The 15,441-nt window shown below is 43.8% G+C and overlaps 1 long non-coding RNA gene across 1 annotated transcript; it reads left to right on the top strand.

The window, feature by feature from the left end:
- The first annotated feature begins 520 nt into the window (after positions 1 to 520).
- Positions 521 to 2,974, top strand: LOC146575123 (uncharacterized). Its single transcript, XR_014892587.1, has 3 exons — positions 521 to 659; positions 2,116 to 2,278; positions 2,445 to 2,974. It is a non-coding gene; the product is annotated as an uncharacterized LOC146575123 (long non-coding RNA).
- Positions 2,975 to 15,441: the final 12,467 nt, after the last annotated feature.

Below are 15,441 nucleotides of genomic sequence, written 5' to 3'. Positions count from 1 at the left end.
TTGTATATGTGTGAGAACTCTCGCTCACACGTCACACACATTCTGGCCCCTTAAACCTAATTCAACTTTTCTGCACTTTCTATTAAAAAGAAGTTACGGCAAGTTTGTGAGTCGCTGAAATTCAGTATTTCACAAGATTAATTATGTTTGCAGATAAAATTTCAATATTAACTCAGCCCAGAATCAGAATATTTCATCCCTGTGTCCTCAGTGGTAACTTTTTTGGTAGGTAATTAAACATGTTAAGTAACTAAAGTTAATGAATTCAGCACTTTTCAAGAACAAGTCACAAAGTGCTTCATGATGTAAATAAGATGAAATGGTATACAGGAGGACTGCACAGGTCTGCTTTCCACGCTTGTCCATCCTATGACGGTCTTGTGTGCGTCGTGTTGAGTTCTACGTCTCCTGTCTCATTAACCCTGATTTGTTGCCGATGTGTTTCCTGGTGTTTCCCATCTCCCTAATTACCCGGAGTCTATATGTTCCCCATGTCCTCCCCACTAGGTACTGTGCTTCCCTCCTCTTCTGATTCTCAGTTTTTAGTTGTGTAGCTCCATCTCAGCTGTGTTTGATTTAACAAATATTAATAAATCCACCCTTTGAGTTTATATTCCATCTCTGGAGTACTGCACTGGGCTCTTATTGCTGCCCTAAAAGTAAGTCAAGTAAAAATTGCAGTTCTTCTTTGATAATAGTAAAAAAGTTTAGCATTGAAATACACTTACAGGAACAAAAACCACACTTTGCAGTACATTTGACCACTAACATGCCTGCTGTGTGGATAATTGTATTAACAGACTGTCCAAAAAGTCTGAGCTCCAGTTTGGGGAGTGATATTGATTTGGATGTAACTGAGCACTAACTAGCCAGGCTCTGTGTCTGTGATGCTCCCATACAGTCTGTGGATGCAGTTTAAAGTAAAGACTTAGATTGGCCCCATAGAACAACACTGACTAAACCTGTGACACTGGAGTATAAAACCAGTAGGCGACGTCATCGTGGCCACATCCATATTTTATCAACTGTCTGTGGTTGGACGTGATGGCCTCAGAGGATGTTCCTGCTTTCACACATTGAGTTCTGCAGCAAAAAGTTCAAAGGCTCTGCAAACATAAAGGCCTGTCACTGAGCGGGAAGCAGCTTGAGGCGAAGCCGAGCAGGTACGCACACAGGCATGCAGCTCTGCAGAAACTGGGTTACCTGACTGTGCGCTGTCTCTGAGGGAGCTTTGTGCCTGAGTCGACGCTAAAATTTCAAACGCTTTGCAGGTGTCCCGTCACCAAAATACCCGCCATTGTTCTGCGCGGCTGTAAAAACTAAATGTTTGACTGCTGATATAAATTTTACAGCCGCTGTCTTATGTAAGCAGGCAGAAACACAGACACACGGCCCTGTGTGAGACACTGCGTTTGTGTAGTTTGACCTTTGCTAAACTTTGTTGTTAAATATAACTGAGATGATCCTGGCAAAAGATTCTACTGAATAAACTATTAAAAGTTAGAAAACAGGAAGCACGAGGACCTGACCTCGACTGAATCCAGCTGAGACGTGTGTTTATATTAGTGGAAGTAATAAGTGTTGAAAATTGATTGTAGAAGGAAAAAAATGGATTCATGGGAAGAAAGGATTACAAAATAAAACAGGAAATGGCTCTTTTAGGCTCTTTGTGCTGGTCTTTTTAAATTCAATGTTACTTTTATAATAACAGTCTTAATGTGCAAAGTTCTGTCCGGGTTGTAGTGGATCAAATACTTATTTCAGTCAGTGAAATGCAAATCAGTTTGTAACTTTTATGTGGTGTTACTGTGGAGCGCTGGCTGGTATTCTGCCTCGCTGCGTTAAGATAAAGCTACTATAGAAATAGAGAAGCTCATTTCTTTGTGAGTAAACTTCAGACGGGGATCAAATGCTTTCCTCCACTGTGTGGTTGTATGAACTGGCCAGCTGTGTGTGGTGGGAGAGGAAAAACTTTATTTTGGGTAAAATCTACAAACGTTTTCATGGACTTCCTTCTAGAAGAACTTAAATTGCACTGAATTTAAAGCTCGATGTTATGTTACTGCACGCTAACGTGCTTCTTTTCTTTTGTCTCTGTATTTTTTTATTCTTTAGGATTTATCGTTCTTTTGTGTGCCTTTTGTGTAGCACTTTACACAGATGATCCAAGGCCTCACTTTGGTCCAGGTCACCCTAACAGACTGATGATGTAACTAAATATAAAACTGGGAGGAGCAAAAAAATATGACATCATGATTGGCTCATTGTGTGTTTTCTGGTAAGGCCATTACGGGTTTTTTTTTTCTTTTTTATTTGAACAGTGTGCGCTATTAAAGAGATCTTAAATGTCTTAACGTTAATCTGGTGTAAATCTGCAGAAAATCTGCTGTAATTCATCAAATCTTTTATCTCCGCTCACTTCCTGCTCTTCTCTGCCTCTTCAGTTTTCACAGCCTTCAACCTTTTGGCTTTAAGCAGCTGAAACAAAAACAAAACTCAAGTCAGGTTCCTCTGAAGACATGCAGCCCTTTGTCCTTGGATCATGTGGTGGTGTGTTTCTGCATGCGTGTGCATTGTGGGAGATCACACACACACACACAGTGCAGCTGCCGGCCTCCTTGACTACCAGCCGTCAAACAAAAAAAATCTTTTCAAAACCAGCCTCAGGAACCGACGGAGAGATGATTAAATTCTCCATGCAAGGAGTTCAAAAGCAATAAAAAATGAAATGAAAACACGGGCGGTGTGCAACACAAAGACCTCATTGTTGCTGCGCAAAGGAATGCCTACAAGTGTGTGTGTGTGTGTGTGTGTCTGTGGGCAGAGGCCATGAGGAATGTGAGTTTTTGCATGGAGACAAAAGGTGGCCTATGACTGGGAGAGAGGCAGCGAGGAAGAGGCACAGAGAGGGAAACAGAGGAAGAAACAGACAGAAGGCAGGAGCTGCTCTCATTTCTATGCTAATACGTTAGCTTACACTTGTGTTAGCGTTTGCAAAGAAAGGCGACGAGTTAACCTCAAAGTTGTGTTTTGCTTTGCTTAGAATGAGCTACATGTTTAATATTTTTTTACTAATGTTAATAAAGATTGCTCCTCTGTAAGTGATGAAGTATGAAACCTGCTTCTGTGTTTATTAAGGCTGTTGTGTTTTTAACATGTTTTAAAGCTTTGGATCTTGTTCTATTTAATCTGAACAAGCCCCTAAAAAGAGCCAAAAATGACACAATCCAGAATGAAACTGCTTGTTTGATGGAGGACAGGTACGTGGCAACAAGCAAACAATGGCTTTAAACTCAGGAACTTGCAGAAACACAGAGCAACGAGGTTCCCAATCACGATGCAGACGGCCTGATGACAACTGAGAGCTGAAGCTGGTCCTTAAATACTGACAGAAGGGTCGCCACTATAAAAATGATGATCTCGCCAAAAATAAATTACTTATTTTTGATGATCCCTAACAAACCATCACAAGATTGGTTCAGATCTCTGGATTCATATATTTCCAAATTCCTTTGGAAAGATAAACCCCCGCGTATCAGCTTAAAAACGCTACAAAGAACCAAGGATAGAGGAGGATTAGATCTGCCTAATTTTCACCAATATTTCTTAGCCAACAGGCTTCAGTTCATCTCAGAATGGTCAAAACATACCTTCTTAGTTGAGCCCTGGCTAGATGTTGAACAGGCACTATGCAAGGATCTAGAGATTTCAGACCTACCATTTATTAGCTCAAACATCAAAAGACATGAATGCTTTAAGAGTATCAACATCAGCTTTTCTCTAACAGCATGGTGGGAGTTTCTAAAAATAACGGAGTCTTCATTAATCCCATGCAAATGTACACCTATCTGGAATAACCCTGACATATTACAAAACAATAATATGATTAATTTCCCAGAATGGAGTTGTAAAGGAATTAAATACTTAGAACATATATTAGAGGGAACAGAATTTATTCCATTTGACAGACTAGTTGAACAATATGGGATCAACAAGACAAGGTTTTTAGAATATCAACAAATTAAATCCATAGTAAAAAAGAAATTTAACCTCAGTCAAGTTGAATTACAAACACCACCAAGTGCGGCACATTTTCTTACTCTTAAATCCCCCAAATTATTATCTAAAATATACAGAACACTTTCTAAATTAGATGAATCAATATCCCTTCCTATTGCAAAGTGGGAAGCAGATTTATCAGTCAGCTTAGACCAAAACTTCTGGTCTCAGATTTGCTTAAAAACTTTTAAATTGATTAAAAATCCCAGTCTGCAATTAATTCAATACAAAATACTACATAGAGTGCACTATACAGGTCATCGGATGTTCAAGATGGGCTTTACATCTTCCAACAACTGCTCACACTGTCAAGGCAATACACCAGACAATTACATCCACGCTCTTTGGTTCTGTCCACCAGTGCAAAAGTTTTGGCGCGAGATATGTGAAGACTTATCAAAGTGTCTGAAATGTAACATTCCAACTTCCCCCTTAGTGTGTTTACTGGGCAGCTTAGATAATGTCACTTCAGAAAAGAATATCGCCCATATGGTTTTCACTGCCCTATGCATAGCCAAGAAAACAGTCCTCATGAACTGGAAAAATAAAAATAATCTTAATTCTAACCAATATAGAAATTATCTATTAGATTACATTAGTCTTGACACAGCCTCTGCCACCACATTAGATCAATTGCTCTGGGCCCCTTTTATCAGCTCCATCACCTAGTGGGGGTGGGGGGTCATAGTTTGGTCCCGCCTTCACTGTTGTGATTGGTGTGGGGGTAGGGACAGGCTTAGGGCATCGGGGGGTTCCCCGGAGGCATCTTCCTTGGGGGGCTCAACCCGGGGTAGCGGTCACGTCCGGTTGGGGGCTCTGTTGGCTCTCCGGTGACTGTTTCCTCGTGGCTGCGTGCAGCGGGGCTAGGGGAGGGTCTGTGCTGACGGACGTGGGTTACTGACCTGGTAGCCTGGCTGCCCCTGGGTGGGTCCGGGATGGGCGTGAGGTTCTGGGGGCGCTCCGTCTCTGGGCTGGGGCCCGGGCCGGGCCTCGGGGGCTTGGGTCCTGGTTGGTGTGTTGCCGGGGTTGTGGGCGGGTGGGTGCATGGGGGACCGGCCCTGGAGCAGGGTGCCGCCGGTGCGTCGAACCGCCTGGGGGACTCTTCAACTGGTGGGGGAGTTTGTCACATCTTGCAGGAGCTTTCCTCTCTTCAGGAACTCTCTGCAGGAGGGGGAGATACAGGAGAGGTGGAGGAAGATCTCAGCCTGGGCGTTTACTGTCTTATGTAGTCTGGAAGATGAGTGGATGGTGGGGTGGGTGCAGTTTTCTCTGTGGTGGGGTTGGGTGGACTGTCCCGGGCTCTGTGGGGCCGGGGGGCGCTGCTGCACTGGGCCCCGGTCTGGATGGGCCTGGGCCCCCTTTCCCTGGCGGGTCGCGGAGTGTGGGAGTGCCTACTGGGGTCAGCGGGGGAGCTGGCCCCAGGGAGGGGTTACCTGCCCCTCCCTTCCTTCCCTCCCCATCTCCAGCTGCCTCTCTCTTCCCGCTCCACCACAACCACCCTCACATGCAGGGCCTTGGAGTAGGGGTATGTCACCAGGGTGCAGAGGAGGCTACCCCCCCCCCCCCCCCCCCCCTCTGTCCCCTTCTGGCTGCCTCTGCCTCAATTTTATCCCACAACTTAGACATTCACATTATTCACACTCTCATTACACATACATATAGGATCTTGGGGGTGGGCACGATACACGGAGTCCAAATTACCATCAGGGTGTACACCCCACCCCTGGCATCGTTGCCCACCTCTCAATTTTAAATACACTTAGTCATTGAGGGTTAGCAGGAGGGACTATGCGCTTACCTGCTGCTCCTTGGCAGGTAGCTCCATGCCCTCCTGGGTTTTAATTGCACCTTAGAACACACATGCATCAACACTACAATGAGCGGGTGGAGGGAGGTTTGGAGTCTTCTCCCACCCCCATTCTCTGCGGCCTGCTGGAGCGGGAGGGCTAGGTGGAGTTGGCCGTCCGACTGCGGTCTGGAGTGTGGGGCCTCCCTGCTGCTACGGAGTCGGGGCGGTCTGCCTCCCCCCACCGCAGGGAAAAGGGTAACACCACCTGGGTCTGGGTGCAGTTCCCCCCTCCAGGGGCAAGGGTACCTAGACCCGGTTTGTAGAGTACGCTTGGGGAGTGTGATCGTGTGTACAGCGTCTCTTTATGTCTGTCTCCACGTTGGTTGAGTGTGGAGTAAGTGCATATGAGAGCATGAGGGTGGGAATGGATGTTTGTGTCTGTGTGTGCCTGTATGTCTGTGTCTATATGTCAGGTTGGGTATCAGGCGCCACCTCTCTGGGGACATCTCAGGCCCTCCAAGGTTTGGAGGCCTATCTCCACCTACCACCACTTCCCCTGCCCGTGGCGGACTCCCTCAGGTGTCGGTGCGTTGGTGGTTCTTTGTGTCTGGGGGTGGGCGTCCAGGTACACACCGGCTCAATCCTTGGCGGCCGCTTATCGGGGCCTGGAGCCTGGGGCTCGCTCGGGCCCCTTCGGGGGTGGGGTGCCCCCGGCCTCTCGGCCTGGGGCTCGGTCACTCAGGCACAGCTGGCGGCCGGCGGAGCTCACGGGCGCGTCACTACAACTCCCCCTGGCTTCTGCTCCGCGGCTGCTGAGTGAGCCCTCATCTGGGACTCTCCTCAGCTCTTACTGGAACAGTGGCGCGGCTGCCCCTCTGTTGGTCTTCCATGGTCTCTTGTGTTCTGGGGGCCTCTGGATGTCTGGAGTTTTGATCTCCTCCATACCCGCTTCACACCCCGGAGGATGGGGCTGTGGCCCCCTCACACTCCCTAGCAGATCGTTACATGGAGAAACCTTTGGAATGCAAGCATGCTGATCCACACAGGTATGCACACAGGTGTTCACTGCTCGTAGACCCAAATTACACCTTTCTTGGCTGCTACTTCGAAGCACATCTGTCCTGCGTGCTGCACAACAACATTGAATATTTAGTATTTACTGCTGTTTACACTTAGCTAGATTAATGCGATGGTGTTGTGTTTAGTATGTTGCTTTGTTTTTTTTTTCTGCTTGTTTTCTATTCTTCTCTCAACAGGTGATCCAGGAGATTTTTATTTTTTTTCTCCCCCCCTTTCTCACTGTCCCTCTCCCCTTCTGTTTTTCCTTTCCTTCCTCTTTCTTTCTCCCTTTCCTATCTCTCACTCATGTCTGTCCCGTCTGTAACATCTGAAAATAAAATATAATAAATAATAAAAACAAAGATCGACCAAATGGACCAATACGGCAATGCCACGATGATCCATTTGGCAAAGTAAATCCATTGGGTATCCTTGTAGGTCTTCAGACAACAATTCTGATGGCTAAAGAACCAAATGGGACAGGCGAAAAAAAAAAAAATACTGACAGATGATGAGTTTGATGAGGAACAGGTGTGGCGGCTGACGAGCGGGACTCTGGGGCTCCACCCACGGGCATATCTTGACCTCCCCAACGTGGCCTAGACTCAGAGAGAATGGAAAAGCACCAGGACAGCAGACGGATGACAGCAATGACAGTGTTGCTGACTAATAATAATAATTTTCCCATTTCAGAGACCACAGTGGGACACTGGTGAGATGGTGGTGACATTAGCTGCAGGCTAATCACTGGGAGAAGCTGACTGTCAGCAGCTTTATTCTTTCGACTTTAGTTCTTCTTCTATTTTTGAATTTGGACATTTCTGCAAACATGTTCTTAATTACATTTTAGATCAAACAAAAGAAAACAGAAAAGCAGATTTTTGAAAACTATTTATTTGTTTGTTTATTTTTATATTTAATGCCACAACATATATAAAATATAGAGCTGTTAAATCTGAAACTGGTCTTGTTCGATAGTTTCCAGGCTTCTGGAAGTGCTTCAAATGTTTTCTTTGCCCATTGGCTGTTTTTCCCTCTTTATCAGTCCCGTCCTCGTACCTGACGACTGTCAGAGGCGTGTTTGTTTGTTTGTTTGCTAAACCATGTAAAGCTCAATGGGTGTCCCAGTTGTCGTGTTTACACAGACTTATTTAGGTGCCTTGAGGTGACTGTTGGCATAAATAACACTGAAGTGAATTTAACCAACTTTAAGCTGTATGTTTAGGCTCTTTGTTACCAGCAGCCTGTCGTGTCCTGCAGTATCTTTATTTGAAAAATGTCAAAATAACACAATTTAAAAGACATAAAACTATATTTTTGCAGCAATAAGGTGATTTCCTTGTGATTAAATGAAACTTGGCTCATTGCTGGAAACTAGACGAGAGGACAAAAGAAGGCAGGTCAGTGCAGATAAACAGTATCTGAACGTCATGTGCTTCAGAAATAAGATGTGACACAGGACCTGAGAGATGATCCACTCTGCTGAAGAATAAAGGCGCTCGTACCAAATATTGACTGTTAACAAACTTTGCAATTGTACAAACTCCTCTTTGCCTTATATCCTGTATCTGCATATGTTTGCACATGTTTCAATAAATCACGGCACCATTTTTTAAGTAGACATGTTTATGAGACTTCCTGCAAAAAATGACTGCAGCTGCTAAAGCCGTTTAAATACAGAGTTTGCCGAGCATCTGCGAAGGGTGTTAACAGCACTTTATATGCAAACAAATCCCAGTCAAGCCATTAATTGTTATACACAAGAGGCTGAGCACGGAGACTAATTCTGCACTTCTGAGTAACACACTGGACATTTTCATTTCTCTGTGAATTACAAGACCATTTTTTCTTGCATCCAAACAGATTTTCAAACATTTAACTCTTTATTTTAGTATTTTATTCATTTTGTGGGGAAAAAACAGTTTAGACCTTGACCTGAGGGGGAATAACGGGCAGAAAATTTATATAAACATGGAAACTGAGCGACTTTATGTTAAGGGGCTGTAATCAAGTCACAAAACACACACACTGATCCATCAGGCCGCACGCACACATTTTCTGAGGACCTTGGTTCCTGTAATCTGTCGTCACCTGACCTCTGACCCTTTGTGAGTGTGCTGACAGATTTAAGAGCCCCGGCTTCCTCTCAGTTTGTGTGATCTGCTTTGTGGAGGGGGTCTCGCCCACTCGAGAGCCTAGCAGGAGATTTTAAACGATTCCATCAAAAGTAAAAATGTCACAGATTTCTAGGGGAGGTCGTTCTGTGGCCAAAAAGACAAAACTTAGAACATCCAGACAGATTTTAACAGCACAAAACGCACAAGACATCAACTTTATGGAGTGAAAAGACCCTAAAGTGAGTTTCACAGCCTCCCACAGAGCCTGAGGAGGTGGATGGTTTGTGAATCTTCCAATGTTAAACGAGTTTTTGTGATCATTCTCCAACATTTAAAGGTGGATTTTAGCCCAGATATTTGGGTTTTTTAAAGTTACTTATTTACCTGCGTTAACTCGGCTACTTCCTGTTTTAAAATTAAAGTGTAACCTGACCTGCTTCACCTGCATGGCTGCTTGGTATGTGCACTGCAGACAAGTGACACAGGCTGCTTACACTGGATCATTTTATTTACCTGAAAGCTTCTACAAAGTGTTGAGAGTGTGTGTGCCAGATAAAGGTAAAACAATCCAGACATGCCGATCTATAAACTGTAAAAATGTCAGATTTCAAACACCTGTGTGTGTCTGCAAAACAAAAGAAGAGAATAAAAGATAGAGACCACACACACACACACACACACACACACACACACACACACACACACACACACACACGTGGGTGTCCATATTATTTTGACTTATTCAGACATATTACTGTGATTTGTGCTCATCCAGAAGAAAATAGCTGATAGCTTGAGAGCGTCCTGAGCTACAACACATTGAGAGATGAAGGACTCACCTGCGTGATGAGGCTGAACCTCATATATAACCCAGCTATATATATATAATGTTATCGTTGAACCTAAAGCAGCCCTCACATGCTGCTGCTTTTCTAAAGCTTACTCTGACCCACTTATGGAACAAAAAGTCCCTGTGACGACAAAAACTTTTAACATATTCATAAGATAAAGGAAATAAAAACAACAAAAAGCATAAAGAGCACAGGCAGAGGATCAGGAAGTGTTAATGCTTAATCCCATCGATGCAATGAATCGATCGATTGCAACTGGAACAACGTTGGCGTCAGGTCAGAGCTGGCTGAACAATGCTGTCAGTTTAACTTCCTCCCAACATTCAAATGGAGTAAACGGAAGAAGGAAGACGTTTATGCAGATGAGGTCGGGAGAAGGAAACAGTGGAAACATGTCGGCTGCTTTCAGATGACGTCCAGGTCAAGGTTTTCAAGTTGAACATCTGGCATGAACGAACTTGCCCACAGTTTCATATGCAAAATAGAACATGAATACAACAGATAAGTGAGTTTAAATGCAAAAATCATCTGGTCCTCAGCAGGTTCTATATCTGTTTAAATACAACCTCAAAAAAACAATAACACATATTACACATATATGAATCCGACTAAATTTACATTATTTAAACAATTTTAATTGTTTTGTCTTATTAACACCAAACAGCATTCAGTAATTTAAAGACAAGATTGCTGGTTTGAAATGTGCCTATATTAAAACTGACATCCATGTATGATCTGTGCACAGTGGTGCAGTCACATGCTAACATGTCATTAGCGTGAAAGTGAAGCTAAAGAAGCAAAGTTTATTGTAAAGTGCAAAGAACTGTCACAAAAACGTTCAACAAACCTAATCAGACTTAAATCATCCATTTCAAAGAAGCTAACACAGGCAAAACGGCTAAAGCTAAAGCTAGCAGCCTCAGTATGAGCAAAGGATCAAAACAGTTATGAGGGAAATTACAGAGACAAATGAAAAAGAGTCGACGTCCTTTTATCTGGTGAAGTTACAAACATACTGGAACATGTTTTGTCCCTGAGCCTGGTTCTGCTGGAGGTTTCTTCCTGTTAAAAGGGAGTTTTTCCTTCCCACTGTCGCCAGAGTGGTTGCTCATAGGGGGTCACATGATTGTTGGGTTTTTCTCTGTACCTTACAATATAAAGCGCATTGAGGTGCTTTATATTGTAAGGTGTATTTGTATCATTTCATTCCAGTAGCAGAGTCTTACTGTTTCATGTTGTTTTAGTGGGAAAAATATCCTGTAACTTACTGCAGTTTGGGGGGTAATGTAAAGTTTAAATGCTTTTTATGATTATAATTCCATTTTTAATTGATTTATTTTTTGATATGCTGTCTGTTATAATTCATTGAAAGAAATCTGAAATTGATAAAAATCGTTATTGGCAGGACTCACTTTTAAAAGAATGACAATCAGTGCATATCTGATGATAAACAAGAACCCTCAATATCAGACGCAATGACGTCACTTTGGCACCGACGTGAGGAGGAGGAAGTGTTGATGCTTTAATTCCATCAATGCAGCAAACAGGCAGATGCAAATATGACCACACATTAGTGGAATGTGATAACAGCTACACTGGAACATCAGCAGAGTTTCCATTTTATGCCAAACCAGTCAGGCCTGGCTGAATAACGCTGTTGTTGACCTTTAACTTCCTCTGGTTCAAAAACTCCAGAACCAGACCAAAGGTCATGTGGTTCCCCTGTTTTCCTTTAAAGAGCTCTGATGCAATAATGGAATAACCTTTTCTGCATGGCTGTATTGTATAGTTGTCACAAATTCCTAAAGCATAGGAATTTGTGTAGAGTAGTTGGGAACAACTACTCCACTACTCTCATCCAAGAGGCTAAAAAGCAAAAGGTGGAGGTGCAAACACTGACAGCACCTACAGCAGGCTCCGTATGTAGCGGATGTTGTTGACGTCTGTCTGCAATGTCCAAAGATGGACTACAAAGAGCTCATCTTTGATGCTTGTGACAGTAACTTCTCAATGGCTTAATGAGCTACCATTGAGAGGTGCAGATTAAAGCTCAAACTGCATCTGACACAAAAGGTTTCAGAGCTGATCCAATAATTAATCCCTCTGATTCCTCTAAAGGGAACTTTAACATTTTAATAGCTTTAAATGTTTGACCACACCGCTAACAGGCTCTGAACTGCTCCAAAAAACAGAAATCAAGATCTTGCGGATGATAATTTTTCATTTTGTTTCATTTGAATCCACAACTCAGTGTCAGATGTTATCTCTTTCTTTATATAAGCAAAGAAACCATAGCAGAGATGCAGAGCGATAAGTGTGCAGAGAGATGTTGAAATCTTCTTTTGCAACCGTTGGTTCATTGATTTGAGTCTCAGAGGATAAAAGACAAAAGAGCCAGTAACACCCTGCCTGGTGCAACACGTCTTGGAAGTTCCCGTAAATGTTCCTAAAGACACAGCGAAGGTTGTGTGTGAAGGTGTGTGGACATGAAAAGGACTGCCAGAACAACAGATAAGAAAAGAATGTGTTTTCTGTGCAGCACAAAGCAGTTCAGGATACATCTGCAGACTCTGTGCTCTATATTTGGGCTCAAGGAAGTTTATATCTGTGCTTACCTGATTAGGTTAATGACTCAGTACCGAGGAAAAACCATGTTTACTTCATTCAGTTCCACGGAAAACATTTCCTAAAATAACACAGAAAACCTGAATGACACTATAAACCCAGGCCCCTACACTGTAATCACTCATTAACCAGTTAGACCTACTGATATTTTAATGATACTAAAATGACTTCCTCAACTTTGTGGGTCCCCACAAAGCTACTAAAACTCAACAGTCATGTTAGTGCCATATCTGTGTTTAAATCACACTCTCCTAAAATAACCTGAACACATCACGTCGTCCTCTGCAACAGAAAAATTAAGCTAACCCAGAAGCGCGACAGGCTGTAGTTCCTGCAGTGTCCACATGAGGCTCCAGCATGAGTCGGTCCCCGTAGACTCCCAGGTTAAAACTTTACAGTAGAAATAAACACGTTTACATGTTTTTGGCTTCATTTGTGTTTCACATATTCAAGTTTCGTCGTGGAGGAGACACACATCAGGAGGGCATCGGGCACAAACAAACAACAACAAAAACAACAACAAAAACAACATCTCATCCTTTCATCCATTTTCAGCCGTTTATCTGGTTTATAAGCCCAGACTTCCCTCAGCCCAGCCTCCTTTTCTAGCTCATCCAGGGAGAGCACCAAGTTGTTCCCATCCCAGCCAAGAGATATAATTTCCCCAGGGAGTCCTGGGTCTGCCCCGGGGCCTAAGGAAGCTGGGGATCAGAGCACCAGGACCGCGGCGCCCGGCTGGGCTCCATAGGCACGGCCACCTGACGCTTGCCCTTATCCTGGGTCTGGTCTGAGATCCTGTTCCGGGCAGGATGGACCCTGTTCCAGGTAAACTGGAACCTTGATTTATTTTATTTTTAGATTTGCTCTGTGTGGCCCCACACCGAGGACCAGTTTGTTACGGGGGACCCTATCAGGGGCCAGTTTACCCTCACAACATTTTTATTTGAATAATAAATGACCTGTTTAAACTGTATTAAGTTTGAATTATCAGGTGGCTGGAGTCCCTGATCTCTGGATTCCCAAACACGCTTGCTGTAATATGATGGACCACCAGGTCCTTGAAGATATTGCTATTTTGAGTTATTTTTAACATTTTTGAGCATTAAAAAAAGGAACTGAGTGACCAGCCCCCTTTAAATTACAGCTTAAAATCTGGAAACTTGGTCTTTGCACTGAAACTACTGCCTGTGAAAACCAGCCGTTGTTACAGATTACCAGCTGAAACTTAGAAACCTCACAGTGACGTTACACAGTCTGGTTTCTGGTTTTATCTGACTCCATCTGACATCCTGTGCTTGATCATTTTCTGCCTTTGCAGTTCTCGTTAGCAAAACCTCATCCTGTGACCTGTAGATCTTTAGTTATGAATGTCTACTGACTGTTTGCATTCAAACAGAGGAACGATCACTCCTATGATATCCAGGTCATAGTAATCTAAAGAAAAGACTTGTTTAAGTTTCTTGAAGGTTGCATTTCTTCCCGAGCTCCTTAGATGATTATTATTACTATGAGCATTTATTCCTGCAGCCCTTTTTAGTGGCAGTGTGACAATTAACTGCGAGAAGCTGCCTCCTAATCTTGCAAGTATGATTCAGTTTAGCAAAGGTATTGTGATGCTTCTACATGCTTTATATACAGAGCATCCAGAAAGTTTTCACAGAGCTTCACTTGTTCTACATTTTGTCCTGTTACAGCCTTATTCCAAAACTGATCACATATAATGTTACATCAAAATTGTGCTAATTAATGAGGGCTGCTGTCCGGTTGGCAGATGAATCCCGATCGCTCCAGAGCATCACCAGTGATGTCTGCGCACATATCGGCATTCCCGTGACCTCTCCCTTCCCTTTGACCTCGACTAGTCTTCCAGTTCCTGCAGCTGCACAACATTCCCACAGCAAGATGTTAGCACCACCATGCTTCCCCGTAGGGGATATTTGTTCAATCAGACCAGAGAGTTTTATTTCTCGTGGTCTGAGAGTCTTTCATGTGCCTTTTGGCAAACTCCAGGCAGGCTGTCTGTGCCTCCATGTAGTCACATCTCACTCTCCCACCCAGTAAGAAAAAAGTCGTAGAAACGGCCGTGCTTCTGGAGCTGTACGTTGGAGCATGTTGGCAGTTGCCCCCTTCTGTTTTTATGCAGGCACATCTGTATTTAAACCAAATAAAAATAACCGGGGGAACTTTATCAGGACCAAATTTGTGAAAGGAAAGTCCCCATTCAGACCTGATGCAAAGCACGCACACTTCACCTGCTCAGCATCCAGCAGGAGCAGACAGGTGGAGCTGGATCAAAGAGGATTTAAAAAAAAGTGGCACTTTAACCTTCGCCTGTTCTTGTTTTTGAACAAATAGGTCCAGTGCAAAGTGCCCCCGCCAGCACCCCCACCCGCGCGGCCGTGTGCTTGGTTATGAAAGCGTGTGTGAAGGATAATGTTTGAATATGTGTGTGCTGGAATGTGTGCGCCCCTCCCAGCAGAGCTGCATTCGTCAGTGTTTTGGCGTTTAGTGGAGTGTGTTTTTCCCGGCTGCGCTGAAGCTGGCAGGCAACGGCTTGTCAGTTCGATCCGACACACACACACACACACACACACACACACACACACACCTGGACTCTCTTTGACAGTGAAAGCAGCTCCTCAGTTACTCGAAGTACATTTGTTATCATCTGCCTTTCCTTCATGCCGAACACAAAATAAATCGTGCTAAAAAGGTTTTGTGCATTTAAACTGTGCTCGTCTCCTTGGCAACAACGCCTGCACTGTTTGTGCAACACAAAATACTAAGAAAGCAAAGATAGCAGGAGTCCTACGCTGTCAGAGTAACAACTAGAAAGAAAACCGCTGAGGGGGAATTTACCCCCTGTGATCAGGTGAAGTGACAAGTGTCTCTTTAAGTCATCTTTCCCTCAGGAAATGAAACAAAACACACAGTTAAAATG

Source organism: Mchenga conophoros, linkage group LG5, assembly GCF_057382185.1.
Source record: "Mchenga conophoros isolate Kocher_MC1m ecotype Shallow Benthic linkage group LG5, M_conophoros_male_GT1.1, whole genome shotgun sequence".
Classification (NCBI taxonomy): Eukaryota; Metazoa; Chordata; class Actinopteri; order Cichliformes; family Cichlidae; genus Mchenga; species Mchenga conophoros.
Note: the sequence above shows the minus strand (reverse complement) of the source record. Positions and strands in the feature narration are given on the sequence as shown.